The 17441-nt window shown below is 59.1% G+C and overlaps 1 long non-coding RNA gene and 1 other non-coding gene across 2 annotated transcripts; one reads left to right on the top strand and one right to left on the bottom strand.

The window, feature by feature from the left end:
• Nucleotides 1-79: 79 nt before the first annotated feature.
• On the bottom strand, nt 80-9904 carry LOC142024999 (uncharacterized). Its single transcript, XR_012648562.1, has 3 exons — nt 9770-9904; nt 8943-9131; nt 80-1556 (listed from the first exon to the last, which is right to left on the bottom strand). It is a non-coding gene; the product is annotated as an uncharacterized LOC142024999 (long non-coding RNA).
• A 6956-nt stretch (nt 9905-16860) lies between these two features.
• LOC142025379 (U2 spliceosomal RNA) lies at nt 16861-17051 on the top strand. Its single transcript, XR_012648651.1, has one exon. It is a non-coding gene; the product is annotated as a U2 spliceosomal RNA (small nuclear RNA).
• Nucleotides 17052-17441: the final 390 nt, after the last annotated feature.

Here is a 17441-nt window from a genome sequence, read left to right as displayed (position 1 = left end):
CCCGGGCACTCCCTCCCCTCCCCCACACCTCTAGCACTTCCTCCCCTCCCTCCCGAACACCCCCCACACCCCAGCAGTCCTGCAGTTGCTGCTGTACTTCAAGAAGAGCTTTTACCCCGGAGAAGCCACATGTGTCAGGGACTCCCGGAGAGACCCGGGGCGCCTGGCGATTGACATGGAAAATGCCCACACCCCAGCAGGAAACGCCCAGCCCAGAGCAGTGAACGGGCAGGTGTCCTTCGGGGGAGGGGAAGGGAGACAAAGGGAAATAGCCGGATTTACGCAGAGACTCTCTCAGAGACAGGGATGTAAAATCACCTTTCATTAGCTCCCCAGTGAAACACGAGCTCACTGCTCAATGGGTGCAGAGGCAGCTGGGGGGCCCCTCCAACCTCGCCCGGCTGGTGCAGCCCCACTGCCATGGACAGGAGCTGCTGCAGCCCAGCTGGCGCTTCCTTGCCCGTGGCACTGCTGCAAGTGGGGGGCACCCCAGAGCAGACACAGGAGCCCCCATCAGCAGCGGCCTGGCTCAGGCGCTCCACAGGGCAGGGATGCTCCAGCTGGGCTGCAGCAGCCCCAGTCTGCCAGAGAGAAACCTTTCCAGCCACGTCCCCCTGCCCCCCACTCCCAGGGCCACCACAGATGGGGGCTACTCTGGCCTGGCTGGAGCGCCCGGGCCTGCGGCAGGCAGGAGGCTGCTCCAGCCCCTACCTGTTACCCATAACCCTTTCAGGTGAGGCTTAGCAGGGCCACATGAACATCCCCACTCAGAGACCGCCTCACACAACACGCTGAGACAGAGCCACACGTGACCAATGCGAATCGCTCCACTGAGAGGGCAGCGCTCAGGTGCCAGGAGGACACTGTGGGATAAACCTGAATAACCGCGGATGAAATCAGAACTGGATGCTGCGAAGAGTTCTTGGTAACAAAACCGCCACAACCATCCAAAGCAGCACGGAACTGGGCATCAGAACAACCCAAACAGCCGCAAACGGCCAAAGCCTGGTTCTCTAGGGGGCCCTCACCTGGCCTGGCATCCGGCGGACCCGTTCCTGAGCTTCCCCTCAGCGGCTGCACAGTAAATTCTGTTTAACTTTCTGCAGGCCCCATGCCAGCAGGGGTCCTCCCTCTGCCAGGGTAGGAAAGGACCCCAGGGAAACAAAAGCTCTTCACCCTTCCTGGGCCACTTCTCCTCCCAGCTCCTCCCCTGCGTTGCAGGGTTCACAGAAGTCACTCCGGGGCCGTTGGGTCACCTGCTTCCCAAGAGGCAGGGGGTGAAGATGGCGAAGAGCTGACGTCTTTTCTTGAGTGGGAAGTGCAGGAGCTCTGCCCACTGCGCTCTTCCCTTCCTGCCACACGCGGGGTCCTTTCCTGGAGTTCTCCATGGGAGGCCTCCGGAACAACAGGCCGTGGGCTTAACCCTCCATTGAGATGCGTAGGGCAGCTCCCCGGGCTCAAAATCATTTTCTTAGGATCTGCAGATCCAGGCAGATGTTTCTGCGTCGCTTCTTCTGAGATCACAGTTCCAGTCTGCTCTTCCCACGGACGCAAACCTGAAAAGAAATGAAAACACAAAACAAAACAGTCGGAGGTGGGGGTCTGCACCCTGCGGCTCTTTAACGACGTTCTTTGCGGCTCCCACGCGATAATTGCAATGTTAAAAAAATAAAAAAAAACCCCTCTTGATTATTTCCAGTAAATGGTGAACGTCTAAAAGCCTGAAAACGAGCAACTCATCTCTAAACAGCAAACAGTGTGTGATCTCCAAACACTGGGTAACTCCCCCCAGCAACTGATCAATCCCACCTCAGAACAGAGACTTGCTCATTATCCACAATGGCTCCAAGCACTCTCTCTAGAGTGGCAGCAGCTGATTTAGACCCCCCACCCCAACAGGTCTGGTGGGATGATGTTTTCCCCTATGCATCACTTTACATTGATCAACACTGAATTTCATTTGCCATTTTGTGCCCCAGTCACCCAGTTTTGTGAGATGCTTTTGAAGCTCTAAACACCACATTGCAGGCTGCAAAGGGCTGCATGGACCAATCACTTACCCAGTCTCATTTTCTCGCTAATATTCGCAACCCAAAGTCCCACGACAGCGACCAAACTGCTGCAGGAGCCGTTATTCTGGGCAGAGCTTTTTGAGGAGGTTCCTCGTCCCTTTCTCCACCCACCCACCACTGCATCCCACCCTCTGCCCCAGCCTGCAGCCCCTCCCGCACACTGAACCCCTCAACTTTGCTGCTACCAGCCAGGCGGCTGCTAGCCAAGACTGCTCAGGAACAGCTGTAGAAGCCACTGCCCTGACTCCACTGCCCTTGGGGGGTGCGCTGCACAGGGGTCACCCTCTGCTCCCTGATGGACGTGAGGCCTCAAGGGAGCAAATCTTAATGCAAACCTCGGTTTGTAGTAAATAAAAACATTCAAAGGATAAATTGTGCACAACTCTGGGCACCAAATTAAACAGGAAACACCACCTAGTTCACAGGCACTGCCAGGCCCTTCAGCCTGCGTGGGGTGGGTGGGTCTGTGGGTAAAAATAAGCCCAGCGCTGCCCTAAGGCTGGGATCGCCGGAACACCCTCCCCCCACTGCAGACCAGAGGACGGGACTCAGTTTCCCAGGACACTGCGGTGTAGGAAGATCACAGCTCACCTCATCCAGGCACTCCCGGGCCGCAGCGCCCCTTGCAAGTCAGGTCCCAGCTCCACCTCCCCGTGTCTGTCCCGTAGCCAAAGGGGGACCCCGAACGCCCCATTCACACGCTCCTCTTTTCCCATTGCCAGGGCAAGAAAACGCGCGAAAAAGCCAGGCGGCAGCTGACTTCCTGCAGGGGCGTGGCCATATTAGCATAGTGCTCCCGGATTGGACGAGGCCCCGAGAGCTCTCCTGCAGCCGCTGTTGAAAGGAATGAACTTCCCCGCGGGCGGGAGGTTGGCGATGACCCTGTGACATTAGCATACAGCGCGCCAAATCCCTTAAAGGGGCAGAGCCCGTAGCTCTGCCGGGCGCGGCAGGCTAACAGCGCAGTAAAGGACTCAGCCTGCACCAGTGTCCGGCCCCGCCCCGGCCCCGGCCGCGCTCCGCTGCCGCCCGCAGGGCTGTGCCCGGTGTCGCTGTAGCCGGGGCGGTGCCACGGGCGGCAGCTCAGAGACAAGGGGGGCGGACGGAGGGACGCGTCGTTTATTGGCCCGGCTTCTGCCGGGGGGAGACTTGCCGGGAGCGCCGCGTCCTGCGGCAAAGCGCCGGGACCTGCTCCGCTTGGCCCTGCCGCCCACAGCGGGTCCCGCGAAAGCCCCCCCCCCCGCTTTGGGCTGGACACGGACGTGCGTGACCCGTAGTGACCGGGGAGCGGAGTCTCCGCTCTGCAGCCGGGCCAAGGGCGGGGGCGCCAGCGGCCTGTGGCTCCTGGGACAGCCCCGGGCTTTAGCCCCCGGGTGCCGGGTTCGTTCCCTCCTGCGGGTCCCAGCGGTCGGCGCTCGCCTGCTGCCCCCCGGGCTGTGAGCTCCGACCCTGCGGGCCTCGGGCCCAGAGATCACACACAGATCTGCCCGGGCTGGGGCTGCGCCCCGCCGAGAGGGCCGGGCCGGGACCCTGGGACCTCCCGAGTCCCGTCCGCCTCTGTGAGCTGCGACGGGAGGCCGCGGGCAGCGGCTCTCCCCCGCCCCGAGGAGCTGAGACCGGAGCTGCACACACCCGGGAAGGGGGGGCAGGGTCTGCCGCTGGGTCTCGGTCCCGTTCCAAAGGCTGGACTCTGGGGCTGGGCCAGGCTGGGCGCTCACAGGGCTGGACTGACCCGCAGTGTTTGTACTGGGGGTCCCTGTTCCCTGCACCGGCCCCACGGGCTTCACCCCCCCCGGGCAGAAACTCCCAGCGGTTGGGGACATGAGACGGGTGGGGGAGGGGCGGCTCATGGGTGGGACAGAACGTGGGGCCGAGGTGAAGGGTTTGCTCAGCTCTGGGACAGGCTCTGGGGGAGGGAGGAAACAGCTCCCGCCTCCCCAGCCAGCCAGTGTCCCCTCTGCCCACCGTGGGCAGCGCCAGTGAACCCAACAGGGAACCACCAAGTGAGCAGTGGGAGTGCTGGGAATGCAGCTGGGCAATATCGACCTCCTGTGGTCCTGCAAATTCTTTCGTCTGGCACCGGTCAGGGCCCGAGGATGCCGGACGGGGGAGGTTCATTTGCACATTGCGCAAATTACATAAATTATTTCTAGCTACAACTGCAGCCTGAACGTAGCCTGAGCCGCATCTGGGGAGCTGCAATGCCCCCTTCTTCGTCCTGCTGCAATGCTGGGGGCGGCCAGTAGGTGTCAGCATTACACAACATAGACCCCCCCCGCCTCCGCCAGCCCTTCGGCATTTAATATCCCCCCCCAGGGGCTTGGGGGGAGCCCGCGCACACCCCCTCAGAGCGGAGGAATTCACCCCGCGGCAATAACCAACACCCCCCGCCAGTGCTGGACTCGGTCCGCGTTAAGCGTTGGATAGTAACAGGGAGGAATCCCCGCCAGTCTCTACACTATCAAAACAAAACGCGGTCAAGTAGCACTTTAAAGACTAGCAAAATGGTTTATTAGGTGACGAGCTTTCGTGGGACAGACCCACTTCTCCCGCCCAGAGCCGGACCGGAGCAGACTCAAGATTTAAGGCACAGAGAACCGAACACAGAAATCAAGGCGCACAAATCAGAAACAAACGATCGAGGGGAGCAAATCAGAGAGCGGAGGGGCGGGGGGTAGGTCAAGAGTTGGACTGAGCCAAGTTCGCCGACGAGCCCCGAGAGTGACGCGGAAAGTTCCCATCACGATTTAACCCCTGTGTTAAGGTGCCGGATTTGAATACAAAACCCAGCTCGGCTGCGTCCCTCTCCGGAACTGGGCGATAATGTCTCTTCAGTAACACACGTACCGCGGGGGAGGGGGGACTGGCGGGGGCCAGAAGCTCCGGCTGTGCCCCGCCCCCCCGTACCGCTCATGCGCAGTGAGTGCGACGGGAGCCGCTGCCCGGACTGACCCTGCCGGGGCTGCGGCGGCCGCTGCCCGCTCGGCGCGCACGTGACAAAGCGCTGCAGGGGGAGAGGGGGGTCAGTGCCCCCGAGAGTCCCCCGGGGGGAGAGTCCCCCGGGGGTGAGCCCCGCCCCCCCGCGTGCGCGGCCTCGTCCGGGAGCCCCGCCCCCCTGCGCGCTCAGAGGGCGGGACAGGGCTGTTGCCACCCGCGCCCGGCCCGGCCCGGCCCGGCCCTGCAGCGGGTGTGTGCGGTGTCCTGCCCCTCCCCCAAAGTAAAGCCTCCCAAATCCTTTCTGTTTCCTCACCCCGCGCGGGCTCGGCCCTGGGGCCCAACCGACACCACCAGCGCTCCGGCAGCGCCTCACCTCAACCAGAGTCGTAGGCTGCAGACCAGTCCCACGCGCCTTCGGATTGCCCCGCCTCACCATTGGCTGTCCTCCTACATCCTCGATCGCCATTGGTCAGTAGGATAACCAATCCCCTTCCGAATTTGACCAGTTCTTCTCAGTCCTCCCTGCCATTGGTCGCCCGTTCTGTTCCCGCTCTCTGTGACAATTATATCAATCCAGGCAATCCTCACGGCCATTGGCTAGAGCGACACAATCCCGTTTCCTCATTGGCCAATCAACGGTAACGTGTCTTGCTATTGGCCATTACACACAAGAGTCCGCCTTCTCAGCCGCTGCTCAATCCCCGGAGGGACCCTTTTGCTGGCACCGCGAGCCCAGGCTCGGTACAGGTTTGAGGTGCGGGGCTATGAGATCTCTGAGTGGGGACACAGGCTGTGGGCGGGGCCGGGCTCAGGACAGGTTTGGGGGCGGGGCTGTGAGAGCTCTGGGTGGGGACACAGGCTGTGGGCGGGGCCCGGCTCGGGACAGGTTTGGGGGGCGGGGCTGTGAGAGCTCTGGGTGGGGACAGACTGTGGGCGGGGCCGGGCTCAGGACAGGTTGCGGGGTGGGAGCTCCGGGAGTCCTGTGATTTCTAGTCATTTCCTTTCCCAGCTGGGCGCTTGTGTGGGGCTTGTCCGGCCCCAGCGTTGCCGGCATTTCCGTGTGTGCGATTCCCGCCCGGCCCCTTGTGGGACCTGGTTGTGCTGGTGACTAGAAGACAACAGGCACCGTCCTGGGGCACCTCAGAGAGCTTTGGTGGCAAAGACCTGCCTGGTCAGGTACATGAATGGGGGGGGGTTTGAGGAGAATTTAAAGGGGGGTCCCCGCAGAAGCCTCTCTGTTAGTTCTGCCCCTGCCCAGCCCCACATCTGCCTCTCAGGGCCCCTCCTGCAGCCCCAGGAACTCATCTCTCTCCCCCTGCAGGGAGGGAGGGAGGGAGGGGAAGGGGCATCCAGGGGTCACAGAGCTGAGTCGGGGGCTGGGGAGATGGGAGTCCTCCAAGGTCACAGAGACTGAGGCTAGAGGGGATGATTTCAGGGACAGTCGGAGCTGGGAGCTACGGTCCCACACAGCCAGCCAGGGCCGGATTCTGCCCCCAGGGCCGGAGCTGGGGGAGCCTCGCAGCTCGCAGAGGCCCCAGACGCGGCGGTGGGGGCTCGGGGGGAGGCAGCAGCTGGGCGCGGGGAGGTCGCTGTCACCTGGGCCGGGGCGATGGCGCCGCTCCCCGCCCCCCCGGCAGGAGCGTTTCGCGCCCAGGAGACAGGAGAACCAACCCCCGCCCGGAGAGAGCGCGCGCGGCCGAACCACGCCCCCCTCTCCCCCGCTCGGCCCGGCCGGGGGCAGCTGCACGCGCACGTGGGGCCCCGCTCGCGCACCCAGCACTGCGCATGCGCCGCGGAGCGACCCCCCCCCCCCGGCAGAGCGGGGTACCCAGAAGTGCTCCCCGCGCCCCTACCCTGGGGCTGGGTCTGTTCCCCCTCCCCCGCCCACTGCGGCCCGAGCTGAGCCCCGGGGGGACCGACCGCTCCCCCCCGCCATTATCCCCGGGTCCGTGTCCCCCCCACGGGGTGAGTGACCCCCCCATAGCTTGTCCCGTCCCCCCCCGGCTCTCCGCGGGGCTCCCCCTCCCCCGGCCCGTGACCCCGACACTCACCGCCGGGCGGGGCTGTACGAAACACCCCCGCGCAGCTGGGGCTATGCCCCGCCCCCCGTGCCGCGCATGTGCAGTGAGCGCGGCGGGAGCCGCTGCCCGGACTGACCCTGCCCGGGCTGTGGCGGCCGCTGCCCGCTCGGCGCCCACGTGACAAAGCGCTGCGGGGGGGGTCAGTGCCCCCTAGAGCCCCACGGGGGGACAGTCCCCAGGGGGTGAACCCCGCCCCCCCGGGCGCGCGGCCCCGTCCGGGAGCTCCGCCCCCCCGCGCGCTCAGAGGACGGGACAGGGCTGTTGTCACCCGCGGCCGGCCCGGCCCTGCAGCGGGTGTGAGCGGAGTCCTGCCCCTCCCCCCGCAGCGCCCCGCCCCGCCCGTCGGTGTGACACTGTCACACCCGCTACACACCCGCCACGTGCACATCACGTGTTCCCGGTGCAGCCCCGGGGCGCCCAGCGCCGCCTCCCCCGGGCGGCACCGCACAGCACCAGGGCCGGGGGGCGCGGCCACAACGGCGCTGCCCGTCCCGCTGCCACCGCCGCCCTGCGCTGCACCTGGGCCGGGCTGGGCTGGGACCCAGCCGCTGCCTGCGGGGAGCGCTCCGGCACTGCCACGTGTCCTGTGCCCATGAGTGAGTGACCAGGGGGCGGGGCTGCGCAGGAAGGGCCGTGCAGGACTCAGTGTGTGGGGCTGTGAAATGGGTGCCTGGTTCAGAGGCTGGCTTTAGGATGGGGGGGGGCGAGGGGCACTGCAGCGGGGTTGGGAGGGGCGGGGTGTCTATTTCCATCTCTCAAAGGAGGGTGACATCTAATGGGTACATTATTGTAGGAGCAGAGGGAGATCTAGCAGTTGAAGCAGGGTCAGGGCTGGGCACCAGGACACCTGGGTTCTCTTCTCAGCTCTGGGAGGTGTAGCCAGACATGAACCCCCTATTTGGCCTTTTCTTCCTCTTCTCCCTCCCCTCCACTGGGAGAGGCAGAGAGAGAAATAAGCAGGGGAGGCAGGCGGCCTTTGATGTCCTGGGAACACAGGTGTGGTATCTCGCCCAGCCTCTCTGCTATACACAAAAACCAGACAGTGGATGGGCTAGCTAATGGCCGCCCTTCTGGCTGATCTCAGTAATTGACGCGCCTTGATCACTTCCCCAGCCTTGATCACTTCACGAGGAAGATTGGGGAACCCCGCCCATCACCTCCAAAGGTGCCCAATTGTCCACAATTCACAGGTGCAAATTGAGCCTTGCATCTTCCCTGGGTAACCTGGGGTTCAAACACTCTCCTCCCAATTGGCCACTTGACACCAGGAAGAAGCCTACGTGCCAGAAGGGGTATAAAGGGGATTAGCAAACCACCCCCCCTTTGAGTTTCAATCACCTACAGCTACTGGCCAGGTCTGGAACTAACTCCCGAGACTGGGGATGCCTGGTTCGTAGCAACTTCGTCCCGAGGGATTGAGAGAATGTGGGTCACACTGGATCTAGGAGGCAGGGGTAAGAATTACACCTGTATTGCACTTCTTTCCTATAGGAATTGAGGGAAAGACTCTGGTTCCACCAGGTCTAAGAGGCAGGGGTGAAAATCACACCTCCAACTTGCCTTTCTTGGGTACACATTACTTGTATTAGTTTAAGCTAGCGAATTTGTCTAAAAATTTTCTTAAGTTAAATTGTGCTGTTTCCCCTTTAAAAACCGCGGGTACGAGCTGTTTTCGGGCTATAAACTGCTAAAACCATAAGCCTGTCACTCAGACCGCGGGAAGCCCTGACCTTATCTTTAAAACGCGTTTACCCCTTTGATCTATTAGAACACTGCGATCCTCCGCTATCTTTTACGTAGAACTGGAGAAAATTTATCTTGCCTATCAAACCGCAGGGGGTCCTCGCCTTACCTGAACTGGCGAGCTGTGGTCAGCAATGACCTTCTGCAAATAGTAGTAACCACGAGTAAAATCATTCGCCTGTCACTCACTCGGCGGCCATCTTGGTTTCATTCATAAAGTGAGCGGTCAGTTTAAAACCCCCTTTCACACGCGGCAGCCGCTTCTGTGGTAAAATCGCTGCCAGCGGTTTCCTATTAACTGTTAGAAAAGTTATAAACAAAAATTCACAATTGTGGTACTTCGATCACTTGTCTGAGTTATATTGTTTCCATCTGTGTAGAAATACAAAGTAACTGTTAAGGCCTCTAATAAGTGTAATTTTCCTCTTGCTGCTGTGCCCAAACTAAGCACAAACCAAAGAACCCAGCCTGCCCTGGCTGCTCAGCGCAGCTGCTGGGGCGGCATCGCCCCCCCCCCTTTGCCCCTCCAGAGCCGCGAGAGACCCCGGTGTGCGAACCCCCCGCCCCCCGGGACCGTCTCTCCCCGCCCCCCCGGCCCAGCCCGGCCCCTCGGGCCCCCGAGGAGGAGAAGCGCCGCTTCCCGCCCCCGCGGCTCAGGAGCCGCTGGAGCACGTGACACCCCCCCCCCCAACGCAGGAGCGTTTCGCGCCCAGGAGACGGGACAGAACCGCCCCCCCCCGCAGAGGGCGCGTGCGGCCGGACCACACCCCCCTCCCCCCGCTGAGCCCGAGCTGAGCCCCGGGGGGACCGAGCGCCCCCCCATTACCCCGGCTCTGTGTCCCCCCCCCACGGGGTGAGAGACCCCCCCCACAGCTTCTCCTGTCCCCACCCCCGGCTCTCCCCGGGGCTCCCCCGGCCCGGGACCCCGACACTCACCGCCGGGCGGGGCTGTACGAAAAACCCCCGCGCAGCTCGGGCTGTGCCCCGCCCCCCGTACCGCGCATGCGCAGTGAGCGCGGCGGAAGCTGCTGCGCGGCCTGACCCTGCTGGGGCTGTGGCGGCCGCTGCCCGCTCGCCGCGCACGTGACAAAGCGCTGCGGGGGGGGTCAGTGCCCCCTAGAGCCCCACGGGGGACAGTCCCCAGGGGGTGAGCCCCGCCCTCCCGCGTGCGCGGCCCCGTCCGGGAGCCCCGCCCCCCCGCGCGGTCAGGGGGCGGGACAGGGCTGTTGTCACCCGCGCCCGGCCTGGCCCTGCAGCGAGTGTGTGCGGAGTCCCGCCCCTCCCCCCGCAGCGCCCCGCCCCGCCCGTAGGTGTGACACTGTCACACCCGCCACGTGCACGTCACGTGTTCCCGGGGCGCCCAGCGCCGCCTCCCCTGGGCCGCACCGCACCGCACAGCACCAGGGCCGGGGGGCGCGGCCACAACGGTGCGCACGTGACAAAGCGCTGCGGGGGGAGGGGGGGTCAGTGCCCCCTAGAGCCCCACGGGGGGACAGTCCCCAGGGGGTGAGCCCCGCCCCCCCCGCGCGCTCAGAGGGCGGGACAGGGCTGTTGTCACCCGCGCCCGGCCCGGCCCTGCAGCGGGTGTGTGCGGTGTGCTGCCCCTCCCCCCGCAGCGCAGCGCCCCGCCCCGCCCGTCGGTGTGACATCTCATGGGTACATTATTGTAGGAGCAGAGGGAGATCTCGCAGTTGAAGCAGGGGCAGGGCTGGGCACCAGGACTCCTGGGTTCTCTTCTCAGCTCTGGGAGGGCAGTGGGGTCGAGTGGTTTGAGCTCTGGCCTGCTCTCCCTCACTTCCCTGTCACTCTGCGCCTCGGTTTCCCTTGGTGAGTGAGGACACGTTCCCAGCAACCCAGGGAACGGGGCAGTCCGGATAATTCACCGAGAAGGGCTTCATGCCACTATCGTGAGCGTACTCGAGATACACCAAGGAGCATGGGGGTTACTGCAGCCCATTGGGCTGCCCCACAGCTCCGACAAGCTGCCTCAGAGCAAGTGAGGGGGAGACTTCCCCTTGACCGGCCAACGTGTGTCAAAATGTCGCCTGCCTCAGCTCCCCGAGGCCTGTGACAGACAACAAGAGCTGCGTTCCCCAGCACAGGCACCCCATGGGCCGGGTTTGCCTCTACGGAACCCCTCAGGGTAAACTGAGGCACAGGGAGGGAGTGGTGAGTCGCTTGAGCTGAGCTGGGGAAGCAGCGCTGTCTCCCACCTGCCCCTGCCTGCTCTCTAGCCCTGGCAGGCCCCTCATGCCCCGGCCGCCCCTTGCAAGGGAAGGGACACGACCCAACTGGATTTCTGGCCATGGAGCTCTGTGCTCCCACTGGAGATCCACCCAGTGCGACTCAGCCACTGATGTCCCTTTGAACACCCAGACCTGCTTCTTTGCCCTCTGGGGAAGGAGGGGGATGAAGGGGCTGGAGCACATGACCTATGAGGAGAAGCTGAGGGATTTGGGTTTATTTAGTTTCCTGAAGAGAAGACTGGGGAGCGATTTGATAGCAGCCTTCAACTACCCAAAGGGGACGCTCTGGGGGGGTTGATCCTGCTTTAGGCAGGGGGCTGGACTAGACGACCTCCTGAGGTCCCCTCCGGCGCTCGGATTCTGTGATTGTGATTCTGATCTGTCTGCCTTTTCCAGATGGATTAGATCCTTTTCCAGTCGATTGATTCTCATCTGATTTTACCCGTTTTATCTTCTTCAGCCCTCTCCTCCTGAGTAGAACACAGAGAATCCCTGTTTATCGACCCTCCCGTAAGAGATGCCTGTGTCCAATCCACACGCTCCTCTGCGCCCATCGGCTCCCCCCAGCCCTTCGCTTAAAAACTGCTCTGCGACATCTCATTGTTCAGTGCCAGCAGCCTGGTTCCGTTTTGGGGTAGGTGGGGCCCATCCCCCCTGTACAGCCTCCCGCTTCTCCAAAAGTGTCCCCAGTTCCTAATGAATGTGAACCTCTCTGCCCGGCCCCATCCTCTCACCCCTGCGCTGAGACTCTGCAGTCCTCCCTGCTCACCTGGCCCTGCACGTGGAAGTGGGAGCGTTTCAGAGAGCGCTGCCATAGAGGGCCTGGATTACAATCGCTCCAGGATCTCTCCAGGTCTCTTCCAGTTCTGTGACCACCCCAGAGCGCTTGGGCGGCTGCCCAGGAAAGATTCAGGGCCACTCAGCTGGTTTGCAGAGCACCCAGCGCTGGCCGCCTGTGTTTCTATTGCAGGCGCACAGCCACACAGGCTTTGGTGCACATACACATTTTATTCTGCCGCTGGAGGGGAACAATGGTGAGGAGGGAGAGGTCAGTGGTTAGAGCGTTGGCCTGGTAAACCCAGGGCTGTGGGATTAACCCTTCAGAAGGGCCTTCAAGGGTCTGGGGCAGGATAGACTGAAAAAACCCCAAAACTATCAGGCCTGGTGATGGGTCCTAGTAGTATAAGGGTGTTAGCCGGTGGGCAGGTAATGTGCGGTGAGGTATTCCCCTGGGTCCTAAGCAACCCAGTTTTTTACTGGTAGAGCAGGCAGCTCCTAGCACACTCACCCATGGCCAGGCTGTAGTAACCAAACGGTTAAAGTTCTTTTGTTGTGCCGGCTGTGTTGCAGTGACAAAAGGGTTAACAAAATAGTTAGGCTTGGATCTTAACTAGTTACAAGTTTATTAAGCTACACGAAAGGCTATTGTTTACTTCTTATATGCTAGCAAAGTACAGGTGTTAACAAGTTACCTTACAATCCAATACAAAGATATCAGTTATCATCTAACACAATGATATCTTGGCACAATGACATCTAGTTACAGAGCTCTAATTCTTTAGCTGTGCACAAAAAAAAGTCAGAGACCTAGCATGGGTGTATCTTACCCTCTCTGCGTCTCTCGATACCAGCGTAGCCAAGCCGGATCGGTCACTCAATTCCGCGGAAAGACGAATACGAGGTTGGGCGTCCCCAGTAGTGGACCTCGGGAGGCAATCACCTGACCCGACCAGCAGGTAGTTGGTTGAAATGCACTCAAAGTTAGAGTTCTGCTGGACCCATCTTTTATACCCCTTTCGGGTTATGTATTCTCTTTCTTATCTATGGTGCCAGATCATACTGGTCTGTCTTTGTGACGCCAGTTTGTTACAAGGGCATTTCTACTTAGTTTGCACTTGTAAGACAAGAGATAAGCAATTTAGGAGTACAGGACATTCTTTTGTGCGGGCGGGGCACGTCCCCTTCTGGGTGATTGTGTGTGTGCATCATATTGATCAATGCCAGCTGGGGTGATTTCTTGAGGGTCCCCCCCACCTCATGTTGACAGTCTGGCCTGTTAGCCTTCTAGCTGTACTTGCTGCTTCTCAGGGTCACGATAAGCTAGCATGTCTGGGCCTCAATGAGGGCATCAAAGACTGTGCTGTCAGCAGCCGTTTCCGTGCCCTGTGTGCTCCTCAGTGGGGGGGGCAAACGAGCAAGCTGGCTTGTAAGGGGGAGACTTTGTCTGGCTACAAAGGGATCTACCATCAATCTTTAGCCACGCCCCTTTTCCTTTTAGCCACGCCCCTTTCACCAGAAGCCCCAGCCCAGCCCTTTTAGCTCCGCCCATCCCTTTCACCAGAAGTCCCACCCCCTTAACCCTTTTGCCCCTCCTTCCTGTCACCAGAAGTTCCTCCCCAACTCCTTTAGGCCCGCCCCCTGTCACCGGAAGACGTTCCCTTCGGGGGTAGGAGTACATCTGGGTCAAGTGAGACTGGAAGGAAAGGGTGTCATGCGACCCCTCGAAGGACTCGCCCCTCCACCAATCGGAGCACAGCGCTACCCCCAGAAAGAGGCCATCTTCTTCCAAGAGCGCGTGTTTCAGAAATGTGCAAATGCTGAGCGGGAAGATGGACACTTTCACCACCCCTGCCAGAGTTCGGACTTTGTTCATGTGCCGACGGGTCTCCGCCGCACGTGGAGAAAGCGCTGCATCCGCGACAGCTGCGAGGGGGAGGCGGTAGCCGAGGGGAGCCCTTTGGCCCAACCCTTGTTGACGGATACACCGGAACCCGACCCCGAAACCCAACCACTCTCGAGGCAGCCCGACAAGGTAGACGGCCTCTCTCTGTCCACCCCTACGGAGGAAGGCGGCCGCAGGTTGAAGGAGTCAGACAAAGAGAACGGAAAAGAAGCCAAAGAGGTAAGAAACGAATGAGCGAGGTTGGGGGGTCGTGTAATGGGATTTTGTAAAAACCTAAAAAGACCACAGGATTGTACATTATTTTCTTTCTGGGAATCTTTCCAGAGCTCGACAAGGCCTTCCTTGAGGACCCTAAACCCCAGGACGACGATGTGTCAGAACGAAGATGAAATGGATCCACCTTGGTTTTGCTCAACACCGATACAAACCACTGAAGATGATGCGAAGGACGATGGCTACGAGGAATTTAGAAGGAGGCTTGGTATGGAACTGGCTGAGCCAGTCCCATGTCATCAGCGTAAAAAAGGTCTGCGTTCGATTGTGCGCGTTGTTGTTTATGCCACACCCGCTCACGACACTGTCCTCAAGCACTGCCTCCGGGAAAAGCTTTTTGAAGACTGTGAGGCCTGTGTCATAGGTGCACCAGGCCAAAGGCAGCAGGACTTGGTGGCCCCTTACAGACTAACACAGATTTTGGAGCATATGCTTCAAAATGTCTCTCGAAAAAATTCTGTCTGAATTGTTCTGGGCCTGGAGCTTCAGGCACCTCAGTCCCCTCCTTAATAGGGCCCTGGGCACGTCCAGCGCCCTCTCACCTGCAGCAGCTCCAGCACCGGCTGCTGACACGCCCCCTCCAGCTGTGTGTTGAGGGTGCCAGCCCGGGAAATCTTCTCCCCCAGCCGGGTGGCATTTTCCTCCCCCCTCGGCCCGATCTCCTGGGCCAGCTCTCCCAGCCGTGCCAGCAGGAGGCGCTCTTGTTCAGCCAGGAACTCCCACGCCACCAGCTGCCTCTCCACGGCCGTCTGCCGCTGAGGGGCGCAGAGGGGCCGGGCTGGCCACGGGGAGAGGGACACAGGACGTGGGCTGTTCCGCGCTGCCCGGGGCTTTTCATTCACAACTCAGCCGGGCCTAGCCAGCTAGCAGCCCCGAAAGAAGGCAGCCCCAGCGACTCCTGTGAGGAGCAGCGAACAGGAGCAGCTCACAGGCAGCTCGCCTTTGGGAGGAGCCACATACCTGTTTTCACCTTTCTTGTACGGGGTTTCTCTTGTGCCCTCCAAGGCGGCACTAGAAACAAATAAGGGATCTCTGTCAAGGGAGAAATGGAGAGTGACGTGGCTGGGGAGAGCTCTGTTGTGACCTGCGTGGCATGTGCCGTGTTTGTCTTCCTCCCGAATGATAGAAAGGATTTTCTCTGGCCCAAGGGGAAGCTGGGAGCCATTTTAGAAGAGAAGGTTAAAGGACTTGAGGCACAAATCCCAACCCTCAGGTCCATCAGAGAAGGTGAAGACTTTCTGGACAGAAGGCAACAGATAATACTGCAGGTACAGCAGGCTGCCCAAAACAAGGAGGAGAACTGCAAGCGAGTTACCTCCAGGAGGAGGAGAAAACCAGTTCAAGTCTCTCCAATTGCCGTGGAGTTAAGTAGCTGCTTTCAGCCTCTCTCTGAAATCACAGAGCAGCAGCTTGGGCCTTGCAGAGCTGAAATCACAGGGTTGTGCCTCAGGGCAATCCCCAGCAGTGTGATTGCTAAGGGAGGGACGATGGCAGTGGATGAGAGCAGGGGGTTGCTGCCGAGGTGTGTGGTTGACACCGGTTCTGCGGTCCGGTGGTCTGATGGTGTGAAGAAGTGGGTCTGTCCCACCAAAGCTCACCTAATAAATTATTTTGCTAGTCTTTAGAGTGCATGATGGGGTCAAATTTAGCTACGACAGATGAGGAAAGGGATCTTGGACTTATAGTGGATAGTTCTCTGAAGACATCCACGCAGTGTGCAGCAGCAGTTAGTAAGGCAAATAGGATGTTAGGAATTATTAAAAAAGGGATCGATAATAAGACAAAAGATATCATACTTCCCCTATATAAAACTATGGTACGCCCACATCTTGAGTACTGCGTGCAGCTGTGGTCTCCTCACCTCAAAAAAGATATATTGGCATTAGAAAAGGTTCAGAAAAGGGCGACTAAGATGATTAGGGGCTTGGAACGGGTCCCATATGGGGAGAGGCTAGAGAGACTGGGACTTTTCAGTTTGGAAAAGAGGCGATTGAGGGGCGATATGATAGAGGTATATAAAATCATGAATGGTGTGGAGAAAGTGAATATAGAAAAATTATTTACCTTTTCCCATAATACAAGAACTAGGGGACACCAAATGAAATTGATGGGTAGTAGGTTCAAAACTAATAAAAGGAAATTTTTCTTCACACAGCGCACAGGCAACCTGTGGAACTCCTTGCCCGAGGAGGCTGTGAAGGCCAGGACTCTATTAGGGTTTAAAAAAGAGCTTGATAAATTTTTGCAGGTTAGGTCCATAAATGGCTATTAGCCAGGGATAAAGTATGGTGCCCTAGCCTTCAGAACAAGGGCAGGAGATGGATGGCAGGAGATAAATCACTTGATCATTGTCTTCTGTTCTCCTTCTCTGGGGCACCTGGCATTGGCCACCGTCGGCAGATGGGGTGCTGGGCTGGATGGACCTTTGGTCTGACCCAGTATGGCCGTTCTTATGTTCTTATGCTACTTGACTGCTTTTTGTTTTGGTTCTGCAGTCCATACAGGGTTAACAGCTCGATGGCGTCATCACGCTGCAGCGAGGGGACAGGCTTCATGCAGATTATGTGATCACTTAGGCAGCGAAACAACCACCACAGAGGCAGCTCGCAGGTCTGGTGGAATAACTCGTTTTAAAGCTGAATGATCTGGTGGGAGAGGTTTTGCTTTGACCAGCTACAAAGGAGCTGCAGGATGAAGAAAGTAGGTGTACTTGCCGATCTGTAAAAATCTTGTTGCAAGGCTCACATGTGTTGCATTCGGGTGACTCGTCGTGACGTGTAAAAGTGTCCAGATGGGTGGGCTGCGTAAAATTTTTCAAAAATTGTATCGCTTCTCGGCCTTTTGGCTAAGATCAAGTGTAGTATCTGTTCTTATCAGTTTAATATCTGATACGTCCTCTATCTGAGAACTATATATTAAATGGATTTTTGGAACAGGGAGATGGAATAGGGGCTTGCTCCATCCACTCCACGCATCGATCTGGTATTGCAGTACTTCCAGGAACGGTGCACCTTCCTTCGGGGAGGAATATTCTTGATAAAAAAATAGAATTTAACTCTAAAGGTTTTGTTTTTCTAAACTGAAAACAGAGTTCTTTGTATGTAAATTTGTTGTAAAAATCTTTTATGCTTTTATGTCCAGGTTGGGTTTTTTCTTGCCCAAAACTTTGAAGTTGCCATAGAAATGACTATTATAAAAGCTACTAAGCAAACACTGAAATACATATTTAGCATTTTTCAAAGCAGTTAAATGCATATTTAGCAGCTCATTAGCAAGGCCATGGTTGGGGCACCTTGCAATTGCGGTGCTGGTTTAGGTGGGGGTCTTTTCCAAAAGAACCCCGGCAACTTCAAAATCCCCTTATTCCTATCAGCAAATTAAAATAAGGGGATTTCCACATCTGGAC

The sequence above is a fragment of the Carettochelys insculpta genome, chromosome 22 (genome assembly GCF_033958435.1).
Source record: "Carettochelys insculpta isolate YL-2023 chromosome 22, ASM3395843v1, whole genome shotgun sequence".
Lineage (NCBI taxonomy): Eukaryota > Metazoa > Chordata > Testudines > Carettochelyidae > Carettochelys > Carettochelys insculpta.
The sequence above is the reverse complement of the archived record's forward strand: the minus strand, read 5'-3'. Positions and strand labels throughout refer to the sequence as shown.